Source organism: Schistocerca gregaria, chromosome 1 (genome assembly GCF_023897955.1).
Source record: "Schistocerca gregaria isolate iqSchGreg1 chromosome 1, iqSchGreg1.2, whole genome shotgun sequence".
NCBI classification, from domain to species: Eukaryota; Metazoa; Arthropoda; class Insecta; order Orthoptera; family Acrididae; genus Schistocerca; species Schistocerca gregaria.
Genome location: NC_064920.1, coordinates 824,396,732 through 824,413,532, shown reverse-complemented (window position 1 = coordinate 824,413,532; position 16,801 = coordinate 824,396,732). Strand labels below are relative to the sequence as shown.

General features: G+C 44.0%; 1 protein-coding gene across 1 annotated transcript in view; it reads left to right on the top strand.

The window, feature by feature from the left end:
* LOC126275742 (G-protein coupled receptor Mth2-like) overlaps positions 1-16,801 on the top strand; it is a 178,491-nt gene that overhangs the window by 48,075 nt on the left and 113,615 nt on the right. The window lies entirely within an intron of this gene.

Below are 16,801 nucleotides of genomic sequence, written 5' to 3'. Positions count from 1 at the left end.
CGCTGCTAGGAACGAATGCAACTCCTTTACAGATTCTGGCACAGGAAATTCACGTACAGCTCTGATTAATCTAGGGTTTGTCTTAACCCCATCTCTACTTACGGTATGACCTACGTATGCTACATCTTCCATCACAAAATTACGGTTTTCTGTACTCAATGTGAACTTAGCTGCTTTTAACCTTAGTAATACTTCACTTAACCGCTGCGGATGCTGCTCCATATCACTGCCATAAACGATTATGTCATCGAGATACACTTCTGAGTACTCTATTCAACAATCTCTGAAACGTTGCAGGTACATTTTTGAATTCAAATGACATTCTTCTGAACTGATGGTGTACTTAGGGTACCGAAAGCGCTGTTTTGTGTCGATCGTGTGGTGCAACCCCTACGTGGTGATAACCACTCTTCAAATCCATTGCTGAAAAATATTTTCATTACCCTAAATGGTTCAAGGTTTCTGTGATGTTTTGCAAAGGTTATTTGCCCGTTATGGTCTTCGCATTTAGATATGTATAATCACAACAACGCTTATATTTTCTTGTTCCATCTGTTGATTTTTTCCTATTACTGCCTTCCATGCACTATCACTTTCTTCAATTATTCCATCATACAGCTGTTGATCGATAAATTCCTCCAAAATTGGCTGCAAGTACCTAGGTATTCCGTATGGTCTGCAGTAGACTGGTGATTAATTTTCCATTGGTATGAGGTGCTGTTAATATGCATAACTGATAATGTCCCCTTTGGAAAAAATAAATCCTTAAATCCCAGAAGTAAGTTTTCCATCCGTTCCTTCTTGGCCGCCCTCTGATGCTTCACTTATCCTTTTAATATAGTTCCAATGGCGTTCGGCTCTTGACCATGGCTCACACCTCTTGTGTCGCATTCTTCTTCCATATCCATATTAGCGATTAACAACCCCTTTGTTAATCCTCTGTCCTCTGCACTAAAATTATCTACAAAAACAGGTACCTCCTTTTCAACTTTTGTTCTTGTATGTGTACAAATCTAAACAACCAGCTTGATCTAATACTTCATTGTCTTCTAATGGTTCCACCACACACAAAATTCCTACCAGCAAGCTAGACCCAACGGCGATTCAAAGTAATTTCCCAGTACTCATAGTACCGAGTCATATGAATCAAGCCTTAGCACGATCGTTAACAGTTTATTCGCTTCGTCTTCCGCAACAGACTCCTCTCGCCACATCACTACAATGACAATGGCTTCATCTAATATAATCATATTTCTGTCAGGTTCCAACCCATGTTGCCAAAGGTCGATAATGGCACAATACTAATATCAGAAATGTAATCCTAGAATCATGTGGTAGCCCTCACTCGCGTGTGGCAGAATCTCTACAAATTGTTTAAATTGAACCGTATCCAGGTAGAAGTCTATGTCCACCGACCCCATTCCACATAGTCTGTACCATGGTGGATCACTGCTTAAGTTTCAGCAGATCACCACTGAGGACCGACAAATGCGCCCAAGTGTCCAGCAATACCCTGCAACCATTTTCTCCTACTGTTCCTCTTATTTCACACTGCACCTTGTAGAATCTTGTGGTGCTGGGAATGACCGTAGGTGAACCTGGGATTCCCATTCGTGTTTAACACCTTATTCTTCCTTGGTCCTCTACTTCTAAATCTATTATTTCCTCTTGGTTTAGTCACATCACCCTGAAGCTGACGACACTGCCCCCTTACATGCCTCGTTCGTCCATTTCTGAAACATTTTATATTAGCTGCAAACACAGTCAGTTTACCCTGCATTCCCGTCGAGAAATAGATCTCCTCATACTGCTGTGCGCAAATCCGTCAGACTCTCTCCGTACACGTCTTTCCGCATGCAACCCACTTAAAACAGCATGAGCGCCCGCTGCTCAGCTTCTTGCAGTATCCTTTCCTAATTCATAGGTGCATCCATTAAATTTCCTTATCCTGTCCGCAAATTGTTCCACAGTTTCCGGATTTCTCTTACTTATTACCACTCGATGTTCGCTAAAGTGTCTGGTACTATTTCTTATCGTACATCTCTGAACTAATCCTTCTTTAAATTTTTCGCAAGTTGTGGCTCCATTGAGAGCTTCTGTATAGCCTTCATAAGTTTTAGCTTTCCCTCGTAATCACAATTTTGCAACAGTAAATAATTCCATAGGAGACCAACCTTCCATCTCAGTCAGATCTCTAAGGTCTCCCACAAAGGCCCACACGTCCTTGATTGCCTTAACAGAAAAAGGAGCAGTTCAATTTGTGACCGACAACTCTACACCCCGTTGCGACGATTGAGATTCTACCACCCAGAGAGTTCTGTATTATCTGTTGTTAATTGTGCTGCCTTTTCGAGCAATATACATACTACTGCTGTCTCTGACACACGTTATGTCTTTGGTTCTGTCTAAACTTTATCCTTGACAACAATCGTTTTCAGAACTAACATTCAGAAGACAAAAATATTACGTCTAATCATATGCCATCTTGACTCCGAGCATTGCCTAACCATACGCCCACAACGATTACATGTATAATATTCTACTGGAACTGATTCCGTACGTGGCGCTGAGTAGCCCTCAAGGTCATACTGTGCATATGTAATAGGCACTAACCAATCATGACTCCCATTACCTCTAAACCTTGACATATCCTCAGACTCTCTACAGGCAATAAAAGCCTCTTCACAAAATGCATGACCATCAAACCTTTTCTCCATGATCAAAATACAGTCAAAATTGTTTTGGACATCTTCTATCATAGGCTGTAGGTTCAGACGTTGGTCTAAGAAGGTGACTTCAGTGATATGACACCAGTGTTAGATGAGTCATGGACTGTCACCCATGGAGAGTGAACTCAAACGTCAAAATGACTGCAGATTTGTTTAATTAATTAATATATTCTGGCCAGTGGCCATAGTATGTCAGTAACAGCTTGGTCGAGGAGTCCAATTGCCTCTCATGCGAAACAATAAAAAATACATATCCGGCATTGCTGACAGTGCAAAGAGCAGGGCTGTGCGTTGTGTCACGAGAACGCTACTCTCAGCGATACCTCCGGCTGCGACCATGATGACAGTGTGCTAGCACAGCTGACGATACTGAGCACGCGGCTGCAACCTCCATCCAGAGAGTAGGTGGCTCTCTGCTCTGGCAGCAGTTGGTCTCGTGAGTCAGGGCTGGTTGGACCATCCCAGGATCGAACAGTGATTCCAGTACTATATTCTGGGATGTTGCTCTGGATGCCACAGGCACATGGTGTAGGCTGTGATACTGAGATGAGAATATTTTAGTTCAAGGTCGATGGGGTACATATATGCACCAGACTATGTTACTTTAGGACTTAAGGAACGTTCTCTAAACACTTCTATGGTGGCAAGTGAGGAAACACTTCCATTCTTCCACTAACGTACTGCAGCATCAGCTGTTGCTATATCGCGCCCAGCTCTCTCTGTTTCGCAACAGGTTTCCCGTGTTTTGCTTTTCAATTGATAACACTCTTGCCTGCCTGCAGCTGGCTCTGTTGCAACTTACTTACGCTCTGGCGTTCGTTTTGACCGCATTCGGTCGTTACGCTATATTTAAACATCTTTGGATTAAAGCGTGATGTTTAATCAAACAGAGCAAGCAGATGTGCTGGGAATGCTTTGTCTCCTCGCTAGGTTCTTCTGTCCCTTCATCGTGGGTGTGTGCTACACTCAGCACCCTCCAAGGTTATCAGTGGCAGTCCTCCATTTTGGGCCTTGCCCTTCCAGGTGGCCTTTGTACAGGTGAATCAGTTTTTGTGGAACACCTCACAACCCATTGTGCGACAGCGTCAGCCTCCTATCCAACTGCCTTCGTCCAAAGCTGAAGCTTCCCATTTATGTTTTACCTCTTTTCTGGTAGAATCCACCAGTGAATGTTTTTCTGCATGGGATCTTCTTCTGGTCCTCTCTTCTTCCCACAATTCAGCCTCTGGGCATGATTCCACCCATATCCTCTATAACGATAGTATCTTCTCTCTGGGTGTTTAAACCATATTAGGCTACAAGGTATTTTCACATCTCAGTGGAGAGATAGTATTGTGGTTTCTGTCCTTAAGTCTGGCAAGGATCTATCATCCCTTGATAGTTACCAGTCAATCAGTCTGACCAATGTCCCATGCAAGTTACTAGAATGGATGGTGGCTCATTGGCTCAATTGGGCCTTCGAATCTCGGGACCTTTTGTCTGTTAACTAACCGACATCCATCTGCTTCGATTGGAAACTTAAGTTCAGCAAGCCTTCTCTCAGCGTCGCCATCTTTTCGCAGTTTTCTTCGATATTTTTAAGGCGTATGACACAACTTGTCGCCATAACATCCTCCATACACTCCATGAGTGGGGTCTTCGGGGCCCCCTCCCGATTTTCATTCGCCAGTTCCTGTTCTTCCAGTCTTTCAGAGTTCAGGCTGGCGCAATTCTCAGCTCTCCACAGACTTGGGAGAATGGCATTCCTCAGAGCTCTGTAATAAAGTGTCCTTTATCTTATGGCTATTAATTCACTGCTAGACCATTGGGGCACCCCTGCTCTGTATGTAGATTATTTCATTGTTTGAGCTAGCGGATAATTAATGGCCTCTGTGAAACAACTACTACAGGGTGCCATCCACCGCGCTTTCACAAGGAAACTCTCGCACGGTTTTCAGTTCTGTACCCTTAAGTCGAGGGTGGTGCGTTTCTGTTGCTGTACTGCAGTCCACCCTGATCTGGAGCTCTACCTCGACACCCAACATCTGAACATGGTCCCCCAATTCCGTATCTTAGGACTCATTTCTGACAAGAAACTTGCTCCGTTGTCCCACACCCATCATATGAAGGTTGGCTGTTTTTGTAAACTCAATGTTCTTTGCTTCCTTTCCCACACCTCTTGGGGTGTCTATCGTTCGATCCTACTCCGGATTTAACAGGCATTAATTCTCTCTAGTCTGAACTGTGGTTGTCAAGTTTATGGATCAGATGCTCCTTCCATTGTGCTCCTCTTGCACCCAGTTCACAATTGTGGTAACCATTTAGCCACCAGTGCCTTTTGCACTAGCCCTACCGATAGTCTTCTGGCTGACAATGGGATACCTTTGCTTTTGGGTCGGCAGTCCCAGCTCCTGGTTTCCTATGCCACAACTATCTGCTCTTCTCCTCCTCACCTCTCCTATTCTATTCTTCTCATGGCTTCAGACCTGGGAGAATGGCATTCCTCAGAGCTCTGTAATAAGATAAAGTGTCATTTTTCTCATGGCTATTAATTCACTGCTAGACCATTGGGGCACCCCTGCTCTGTATGCCACATGCTGTCCGACCTCAAGTGGTTTACTGGCTGGACTCTGCCTTGCTTCTATGTGGCGTGATTTCCATCTCCCATCCTTGTCCTCTCTGCGCATTCTCTCTCGCCCCCCCCCCCCTTTAGTTAGTTCCTTAGCCATGGATTCAGATAGTTCTTTTCTGGAGCCTGAAAGCCTTCATTGCTCCCATGTTCTTCCACTGTTCGTTCCAAACGCTCCCCTGGAAGTTTCAGGAAGCCATTGTTTTCTGCACTGATGGCTCTAAATCCGCCGATCAGGTGGTATTCTCCTTTACATGTTCTTTTGGCATGGACACCTCTTGCCTGCCACATGTGGAATGTTTACTGCAGAATTAATGGCTATCTATTTGCCTTTTTGTTTTATTTAACTGTTCCCCCTCACCTGAGTTTTGTTGTGTACAAACTCAATAAGTGGCTTTCAAGCTATAGCTCAGTGTTGCTCACCCCTCCCCCCCCCCCCTCCCTGTCTCTGCCATCCACGACCTTCTCGATCTTGGCGATGTTGCTCGTTCAGCTGATTTCCTTCTGTTTCCCAGCCATGTTGGTATACCATGTAATAAACTTGCCTATCGTCTGCCCGGGAGGTGGGAATCTACGATCCTCTCCTACCTTTGGATAGGCCATACTGTGTTGTCCCGTGGCTTTTTACTGTGCAATGAGGTGCCTCCCACTTTTTAGTTGTGGGGCCCCCTCATGATGATCGATATTTTGCTGGACTGCCTCCACCTTCACATAAGTATGCTCTCCCACCTTCCTTTTCCCAGGTGTTAGCGGACGCCCTAAGCCAGCCAATTTCTCCACGCCTTTTCCCTAAGTTTTGTCCGGTGCTTTGTGCGGTTTTGTTCTCCTTTTCTTGTGTCCTTTTGCCATGGTGTTGTCCCTGTTGTGTCATAATTGTAGTTTGGTGTGGGAATCAGGACAGGACGTTGGCAGTGCTGATGCCCCACCACACTTACCGTTTCTGTTGCACCCCTGCTCTACCGATTCCCCCCCCCCCCCCCCCAATCCCTCTCCTGTTCTCTCCTCCTCTCACTGCCCTCGCGTTCCTTTAACCTCTTTTTTTGCCTGTTTCCCTTGCCCCTTGACAGGACTGTGCTATCTGTGATGTTCCTCCCTTGATTTTTGCCCTCTTCAATCATGGGGCCAATGACCTCCCTGTTTGATCTCCCTTTCCTCAATTAATCAATGAACCAACCAACCATCCTTCTGTTGATTTCATGCAATTTTTTCATAACTGTTATCGGCAAATGCTGGATGGTCCCTGTCCATCACCATGTCAGGTATCTAGTCTTACTACAGCGGTGGCTGTCCCTTCGCATTTCCGGTTTACAAACAAACTGCAGACAGTCGACTTGGGCAGCTCTAGAAGTTTTGAGATGTCCCTGCTGGATTTGTTACTCAAGTGGCATCCAGTGACTAGTCTGCATTCGAAGTCACTGCGCTTTCTAGACCTATCCATTCTGCTGATGCCGCTTCTCGACTGACAACACATTACCCCCTGCCACCCTTTGTGTGGCGGGTCCGCCTCTCGTGGCATCCAGTGGTGAATTCAAGAATTCAAAGAGAGTTATCGAAATCTCTTTGTCGATGTTATTATTGTTAGGTAAATTAGTTACCAGTATCGAGATATTACACTCCTGGAAATTAAAATAAGAACACCGTGAATTCATTGTCCCAGGAAGGGGAAACTTTATTGACACATTCCTGGGGTCAGATACATCACATGATCACACTGACAGAACCACAGGCACACAGACACAGGCAACAGAGCATGCACAATGGCGGCACAAGTACAGTGTATATCCACCTTTCGCAGCAATGCAGGCTGCTATTCTCCCATGGAGACGATCGTAGAGATGCTGGATGTAGTCCTGTGGAACGGCTTGCCATGTCATTTCCATCTGGCGTCTCAGTTAGACCAGCGTTCGTGCTGGACGTGCAGACCACGTGAGACGACCCTTCATCCAGTCCCAAACATGCTCAATGGGGGACAGATCCGGAGATCTTGCTGGCCAGGGTAGTTGACTTACACCTTCTAGAGCACGTTTGGTGGCACGGGATACATGCGGACGTGCATTGTCCTGTTGGAACAGCAAGTTCCCTTGCCGGTCTAGGAATGGTAGAACGATGGGTTCGATGACGGTTTGGATGTACCGTGCACTATTCAGTATCCCCTCGACGATCACCAGAGGTGTACGGCCAGTGTAGGAGATCGCTCCCCACACCATGATGCCGGGTGTTGGCCCTGTGTGCCTCTGTCGTATGCAGTCATGATTGTGGCGCTCACCTGCACGGCGCCAAACACGCATACGACCATCATTGGCACCAAGGCAGAAGCGACTCTCATCGCTGAAGACGACACGTCTCCATTCGTCCCTCCATTCACGCCTGTCGCGACACCACTGGAGGCGGGCTGCACGATGTTGGCGCGTGAGCGGAAGACGGCCTAACGGTGTGCGGGACCGTAGCCCAGCTTCATGGAGACGGTTGCGAATGGTCCTCGCCGATACCCCAGGAGCAACAGTGTCCCTAATTTGCTGGGAAGTGGCGGTGCGGTCCCCTACGGCACTGTGTAGGATCCTACGGTCTTGGCGTGCATCCGTGCGTCGCTGCGGTCTGGTCCCAGGTCGACGAGCACGTGCACCTTCCGCCGACCACTGGCGACAACATCGATGTACTGTGGAGACCTCACGCCCCACGTGTTGAGCAATTCGGCGGTACGTCCACCCGGCCTCCCGCATGCCCACTATACGCCCTCGCTCAAAGTCCGTCAACTGCACATACGGTTCACGTCCACGCTGTCGCGGCATGCTACCAGTGTTAAAGACTGCGATGGAGCTCCGTATGCCACGGCAAACTGGCTGACAATGACGGTGGCGGTGCACAAATGCTGCGCAGCTAGCGCCATTCGACGGCCAACACCGCGGTTCCTGGTGTGTCCGCTGTGCCGTGCGTGTGATCATTGCTTGTACAGCCCTCTCGCAGTGTCCGGAGCAAGTATGGTGGGTCTGACACACCTGTGTCAATGTGTTCTTTTTTCCATTTCCAGGAGTGTGTGAGCTTGTGCTTATTTGGAAATATTTTAATCGGTTCAAAAGGTTTTTTCCAAAGAATTGTTTATCAGCATATTCCCAAATAGCGATCAGTACCGTACTGAAAAAATGTGTGTGTCTAGAGTCGCAATTTGTTTCGCCTCATGCCTCAAGATATTACTGTGCACCAAAACCGGTACCCACTAGGCACAGTAAGTAAACTGTGACTGTAGACACATATACTTTTGTAGTGTTAAAATTAAGATAAGTTTTGCTCTCATACGAGACTGGAGGACTGGTTCACGAGAGCTATGCCTCAAACAAATTAATTCACTGCGAATCACAGTTGTTTCTGACCAGTAAAAATAAGTAAAGCTAGCTATAATTTCTAAAAGACATGTCAAATACGAAAACTTGAAACACACAATGAAAGCCATCAAGTACATACAATTGATGTGTTTTCTGTGTATGGAACTGTGTCATAAAGTGTGAAACTATACAGAGAATCCAACATTCCGCCCAGGATTTCAATGGCCTTCTTGGTCTTCTGGATAGATTCAGAGACCAAGGACAACACTAACCGTGGGCAAAATGTTGATTCCTCCAGTATAGTTTCATACATTATGATGTGGTGCCATACTCGAAAATTTTTATCAATTAGCTCTGGCCATGGGAGCCTATACAATTATAAGTAAATAAAAGTAAAGATCTATATGGAAAGCAATGGATAATTTCAAAGAATTTTATGTACTGCAAGAATGAAGTCTTTCATGACCGTGCTGTTGTACAAAACATTCTCAGACTTCTTGCCACTACAGTTCAGGGTGGAACGTCCATCGTCTTCATCAGGAGCGACTGACTGTCAAGACTTTTTTTTTTCCTTTATTGTAATTTTATGCCCCTTCCCCATTTGGGCAAGGGAGGGTTAGCAGCGGCACAGTCCATTGCTCTTCAGCCAAGCGGCTTAAAAAAAGAAAAAAAAAAACCTGGGGAACTCATACATAAAAAGGGCAAAAAAAGGGGAATATAGAGCAAAAGTCAACACACGGAATAGTGCAATTAGCAAACTTACCAACTCAAACTGGGGAGCAAATCCTGAAATTCTGTGTGCATCATTCCTGACATTGTACTTTGCTCCAGCTGAATATGCATGCCCTGTATGGATAAGAACGACACATGCCCATAAGCTAGAGGCAGCAGTGAATGACTCATGTCGATTAATTATGGGAAGCCTACAAACCATGATCTCCTTTATATGTGTTCTGGAATAGTACCCCCACAGATCAGAGGTCAAAAATTGGCACTATTGAACGAAGCAGGCAGTTCAAAGACAGAAGACATTCCCTGTACGCACATCAGCCAGCAATGGCAAGACTTAAATCTAGGAAAGATTTCATAGAAGTTGAATGTCCACTAAACGAAGGTCAAAATACAAGAGAATCGATGTGGAAACATAAATTGGTTAAAGGGAGCATGAAAAGTTGGAACATTAAGATAAACTTTCGCTGGATCACAAATGGAATGGAGAGTCTGGAAGAGCCTAAATAGACTTAGGTCTCAAATGGGAAGATCAAAGGATAACCTGTTGAAGTGGAGATACGCCAAAGAAGAGCCCTGCGAATGTAGAGGACAACAAACGATCACACACACCTGTTGACTGGTCCATCCTTGCTGGCCCCATGCACTTCCATGTTGCAGAGAAGCGTGCGGAACACTGGAAAGAGAGATATGAGCCTTGCTATAGACAATAATGACGATTTACGATATGTGAAGATCATGGATGTGTATATGAATGTAACATTCGGCACTAGGCTTTAGCGTTTATGCTCTGATTTTTATTGGGTGGACGGTCTTGCTCAAAGTTGTGGCTGTTCCTTTGTGGTGTATGAAATCTGGTGCCTTGCGCCATACCTGGGTGTTACGGCGATTTGCCTTAATATGTAATGTGCCCAACTTCCACGCATAATTATATCTGGGGCCTATGAATTATCTAGTTCTTTAAAATGTTGCGTTTTAGTTTTAAATTGCTTTATGCGAGCGTAAAAACTGTTTCTGAATTTCAATATTTGTTTTCACTATATTTTAGAAGTGGCGTGCTCTCTGATATTATTATTATTATTAATAATAATAATATTATTATTATTAATATTATTATTATTATTATCTAGCCCTTTAAGTTTAGCCTCCAGCTAATGGTAAGACCTAATCGAGTTGTTATTTATTTTACTTCTTGAAAGAATTTACAGCTCCTTTTTAATAGTTCTCTTTTACACCTCCCATTTTAGCAAGGCTTATTTCCTAGGATGTATGACCTATTGGAAAGGTTCTGCAAGTGCATTCGTGGTTAAACAGTAGCTTTCAGTTTCAGTGTAATTCAGTAAGAAATTTATGTTCGGAGTTTGTTGACAGCACCATCTAAACATCATGGAGAGCGATCATGTCGGCGGCTTCTCGCCGCGCGGGTCTGGCTTGCTTGCGGCTGTGTTCTCGAGCATTTCCTAGGATGTCTTGCTATTTGTTTGCAGTCTCGTGACCTGATGGCTGTGCTGTAGCTGAGTACTTTGTTATCTGACTTGTACGTGTGATGCCATGACTAATAACAAGATAGATTCTTTTTCCTTTCTTTTACTACCTTGTATTTAATAGACATATTTCTGATGACGTAGAATATTTTTCATTTGTTTATATAGTGTAGAACATGAATTGTGACTAGGTTTAGCTTGCTGTTTTATATATGTAAAGACTTAGATTTTTTCTGATCTTTCGAATAGTTACATTAAATATATTGTGTGAAACGGAAAGCAGTAGGCAAAAGTGTTGTAAGAACTGTGAAGCAAGAGAGATATCGACAGTTGTCAGGTCAAACAGTGTGTGGCAGAAAGTCGCGGATGGCCTGTGAGTGTGGCGGTACGAAAGCAAGTATTGTGTGTAGTAGTAAGTGTAGGTTTAACTCGATATTAATGCCGGACTTTCTGTGTGTCAGACGCGGTTTGAAACGTGACTTTATGATGGACATTCTAAACGGACGTTGTATTACGTGAGTACTGTTGGTTTTGCAGAATAATGCTTGTGGCAGTGACAATGCACTCGTGAACAGACAGTATTGTCGTCGGTTTGGAATTGAACTGCATTGCATAAACTGTGAATTTATTATTGTCATTTTGTTGACCAACAGTATATGACGTACGCTACAACACTAACCGTCAATGTGGAAACTGTGAACTGTGTTACTACGTAAGTGACTGTTTTCGCGGGAACAGTGTTATCGTGAACCATGAATATTAACAGCACATGGAATGTGTAACCTCGCAATTGGCAAATTCCGACGTGTGGACTGTGCCAAGCTAAGAGGATATATTAGTGTTAAGGACACGAGAGGATGAACTTACATGATTCACATCAACAACTTCAAACTGCTTCTACCTCCGTCGCCACATCATGCCGACCCAGAACAGATAAGACTCAAAACCATTCCTCTCTTCGAAAAACTCGCAACTGCAACGAATTTAATTACTTTCCGCTTTGTAAGAGACTGCCTCTTAATGTTTCTCTCCGTGAAGAAGTGTAGTGTATTGTAAAGACTGTTCACCTTCAGTGATTGTTGACCCCACCACTAAAACTAGTTATTGCCATCCTTCCATTTGTTTTTACTTTTCAGTCTATTTGTGCTAGTCGTTGCATGCGTTGTGTGTGTCTTTTGGGAGGGTGTGCTTTGACGTGTATATACAGTCGTCTAGGCAGAAGAATTTGTGTCGTACTGTGAAATGTCTATCAGTTTAATAAGTCACAGCTGCAAAATACTAACGCGAATTCTTTACAGACGAATGGAAAAACTGGTAGATGCGGACCTCGGGGAGGATCAGTTTGGATTCCGTAGAAATGTTGGAACACGTGAGGCAATACTGACCTTACGACTTATCTTAGAAGAAAGATTAAGAAAAGGCAAACCTACGTTTCTAGCATTTGTAGACTTAGAGAAAGCTTTTGACAATGTTGACTGGAATACTCTTTTTCAAATTCTAAAGGTGGCAGGGGTAAAATACAAAGAGCGAAAGACTATTTACAATTTGTACAGAAACCAGATGGCAGTCATAAGAGTCGAGGGCCATGAAAGGGAAGCAGTGGTTGGGTAAGGAGTGAGACAGGGTTGTAGCCTCTCCCCGATGTTATTCAATCTGTATATTGAGCAAGCAGTAAAGGAAACAAAAGAAAAATTTGGAGTAGGTATTAAAATTCATGGAGAAGAAATAAAAACTTTGAGGTTCGCCAATGATATTGTAATTCTGTCAGAGACGGCAAAGGACTTGGAAGAGCAGTTGAACGGAATGGACAGTGTCTTGAAAGGAGGATATAAGATGAACATCAACAAAAGCAAAACGAGGATAATGGAATGTAGTCAAATTAAATCGGGTGATGCTGAGGGAATTAGATTAGGAAATGAGACACTTAAAGTAGTAAAGGAGTTTTGCTATTTAGGAAGTAAAATAACTGATGATGGTCGAAGTAGAGAGGATATAAAATGTAGACTGGCAATGGCAAGGAAAGCGTTTCTGAAGAAGAGAAATTTGTTAACATCGAATATAGATTTATGTATCAGGAAGTCGTTTCTGAAAGTATTTGTTTGGAATGTAGCCATGTATGGAAGTGAAACATAGACGATAACTAGTTTGGACAAGAAGAGAATAGAAGCTTTCGAAATGTGGTGCTACAGAATAATACTGAAGATAAGGTGGATAGATCACGTAACTAATGAGAAGGTATTGAATAGGATTGGGGAGAAGAGAAGTTTGTGGCACAACTTGACTAGAAGAAAGGATCGGTTGGTAGGACATGTTTTGAGGCATCAAGGGATCACAAATTTAGCATTGGAGGGCAGCGTGAAGGGTAAAAATCGTAGAGGGAGACCGAGAGATAACTACACTAAGCAGATTCAGAAGGATGTAGGTTGCAGTAGGTACTGAGAGATGAAGAAGCTTGCACAGGATAGAGTAGCATGGAGACTGCATCAAACCAGTCTCAGGACTGAGGACAACAACAACAACAACTGTGAAATGTGGCCAGACATGTAAGTTGAGGCATCCGCCGTTGAAGTTATTTATACCGACCAATTACAAAGAAGTAGCTTATTCACCATTGGTTCAGGTTAGCGTATCAGAGGGAACTTTGAATCCAACAGCTGTCAAAGAACGCGATCTTTGTTTACATGACACTTAACGTCATATTTCCATTCATGCGTGTTTATATGCAAATTTCTCTGAGTTTAAAAGTTACTAATAAGCAAAATTACAGAATACTGTGTCCTTATTTACCAAATTAACTTCAGTGTGTTTTACTGTTTTCACTATCAAAGAATTTTATTCTCAGAATTTTAACAGGAAACTTCTTATATAGAGGCTTGGTTTTGAAGTTTCCGGAACTAAAACGGGCTTTTGGGGTGCTTACAACATTAATTTACTTCGTGCAGTTTTTCTTTAAACATTTTCTGATTATAAATTCATGGTTATAGTAAATCTCCAGTAACCGTTTTCCTCACACACTGTAAATGAAATTTTGCTGTCTGTCTTGAGGCCTTTATTTGTTTAATTGGCTTTGCACAAGGAATTTTTCCCTTTAATGTTAGTGTTATGTTCAACACATATTGTAACTTTGTTCTAAAGTTTATTTTAAATTATTTGGTATAAATCCTATGGGTAAGCCATAAAGGCGAACTGTTATGTCTTGTTAACTAGCTAATATCTATCTTTGGGCGTCTGCCTATGTCGTGGTTTTCAGCTTGCTTGCAGATATTTATCTAGAGCTAAGTTTTAATTATTTTGCTGGTTTATGTAAATTTTTAAATGAAATTTTTTTAACTGCCAATATTATTAAAGTGTTATCTTCTTGCATCTTTTTAAGGCTTTCAAAAGAGTATTATTGTGATTCAGTAACTGTGTTAGTCAACATTTTGAACACTTTTCAAGTGTGTAAATTTATCATAGCAATTGAACTTGGAATTTTCCTACCTGTTTTTCTTAAAGGGTACCTGTTGTTATTTTGAAAAATAAACACTTGTTGTGAAAAAGACAAATGATGTCAGTTAAAGGGGCCAAGTCCTTCCATGTCATTTCCCTGATCCTGTTAATCCCAATCACAACCTGGACATTACAAAAGCTGGGACATGATTCTTAAGAGGGCGTGCGATAAACTCGAACGACAGCGCATGCTTTGCAATGTGCTCCCTTGTTTGCCGGAAAAATTTTTTAAGCGGGTATTCTGATAGGACGTTCCATCCCCACACCAGCGCTGTTGACAACTGATGGGTGGGCGTTGATGCATGTGGGACTGATGCGAGGCCTTTACTAGCAACACGACATCGTGCCTCTCCTGCACTCGTAATCATATCGGTTGGACACTAGACGATTGGGAAACCATGGCCTGGATGGATGAGTCCTGATTGCAGTTGGTAAGATCTGATGGCAGGGAACAGAGCCCAGGAAGCCATGGACTCAGGTTATGAAGACACTGTGAAAGTTGTAGTGAGCAGTGTTCGCATGTAATGGACTGGGTACTCCGGGCAGACTGAACTCCTCATTGACTAGAGATGGTTGTGTCCGGCTGCTTGGAGACCGTTTTAAGCCATTCATGGACTTGTTGTTACCCAAACAAATACGGAATTTTTATGGATGATAATGCGCCATGTATCAGACCACAATGGTTCACAGTTGGTTTGAAAAACCTTGTGAACGATTTGGCCGCCAAAATTGCCCGACATGAATCCCTTGAACATTTATGGGACACAATCGATAGATGAATTCGGGCACAAAATCCTGCAACTTCCACAATTATGAATGTCTGTAGAGGCAGCATAACTTTTTTCTTCTGCAGGGGACTTCCAACGACTTATTGAGACCATGACAAGTCGAACTGGTGCACTACTCCGGGCAAAAGGAGGTATCACGTGACTTTTGTCACCTCGGTTTACTGCCTACTCATCGTTTTTTTTTTCAGTACCTGAACCAGTCCACATAGATGCTCAATACTGTTTAACACAAACAGCTAAGCATCTCTGCGGTAGACGCAGGGCAATAACAATATATATATATATATATATATATATATATATATATATATATACTAAGATGGTATCTGTTGTGACCATGCAGCTCGTTAGAATGAAATTACAATGAAATGAAAACCATTAGCTGCTTACAGGCGTTGACATACGTCAACGGGACAGATGAAAATGTGTGCCCCAACCAGAACTCGAACCAGGGATCTCCTGCTTACATGGCAGACGCTTCATCCATCTGAGCCACCGAGGACACAGAGGATAGTGCGAATGCAGGGATTTATCTCTGGCACGGCTCCCGCGAAACCCACATTCTCAACGTATTGTCCCGCATTGCATTCGTAGTGCCCCGCCCATTGCAAGGTCAGGGATGGTATCTATTCTTTCGGACATGTCCGACACCTTAGTATATTTATAGTTCAGGCTCATCGGACACTTGACCAACTTCTTATTCTGTGCGGATGCACAAACAGTGCCAAAACTCTCGGCAACGCACCGCGAGTAATGAGTATAATGGGCGGGGGCACTACGAATGTGATGCGAGACAATACGTTGAGAATGTGGGTTTCGCGGGAGGCGTACCAGAGATAAATCCCTGCAGTCGCCCTATCCTCTGTGTCCTTGATGGCTCAGATGGATAGAGCGTTTGCCATGTAAGCAGGATATCCTGGGTTCCAGTCCCGGTAGGGACACACATTTCCATCTGTCCCCGTTGACGTATGTCACCGCCTGCAAGCAGCTAAGGGTTTTCATTTCGTTGTAAATTCAATAACAATCTACCTCGTTGTCAGAGTCACTTATACCAGTGAATTTCGCATTTTGCAGCTGGTTCGTTGTTAGAAGAATGGCTCCCTGCTCGTCTCTGCTCTGCTTGTACATTTGCCCTGCCGCATCACGTGCCCGTAACGCCATTGGGCCCTTTTCAGTCTCGAAGTAGGCAGTTTAAAACTGCATTCCTGCATGTCTCAAAAATTGTTCAAATGGCTCTGAGCACTATGGGACTTAACTTCTGAGGTCATCAGTCCCCTAGAACTTAGAACTACTTAAACCTAACTAACCAAAGGACATCACACACATCCATGCCCGAGGCAGGATTCGAACCTGCAACCATAACGGTCGCGCGGCTCCAGACTGTAGCGCCTAGAACCGCTCGGCAACCCCGGCTGGACGACGGTTCAGTCCCGCGTCCGGCCATCCCGATTTAGATTTCCGTGATTTCCCTAAATCGCTCCAGGCAAATGCCGGGATGGCTCCTTTCAAAGGGCACGACCGATTTCCTTCCCCGTCCTTCCCTAATCCGATGAGACCGATGACCTCGCTGTCTCGTCACCTTCCCCAGAACAACCCAACCCAACCCAACCCCAACCCGGCCGGCCTCCTGCACGTCTCCTTTGAGGAGGAAGAC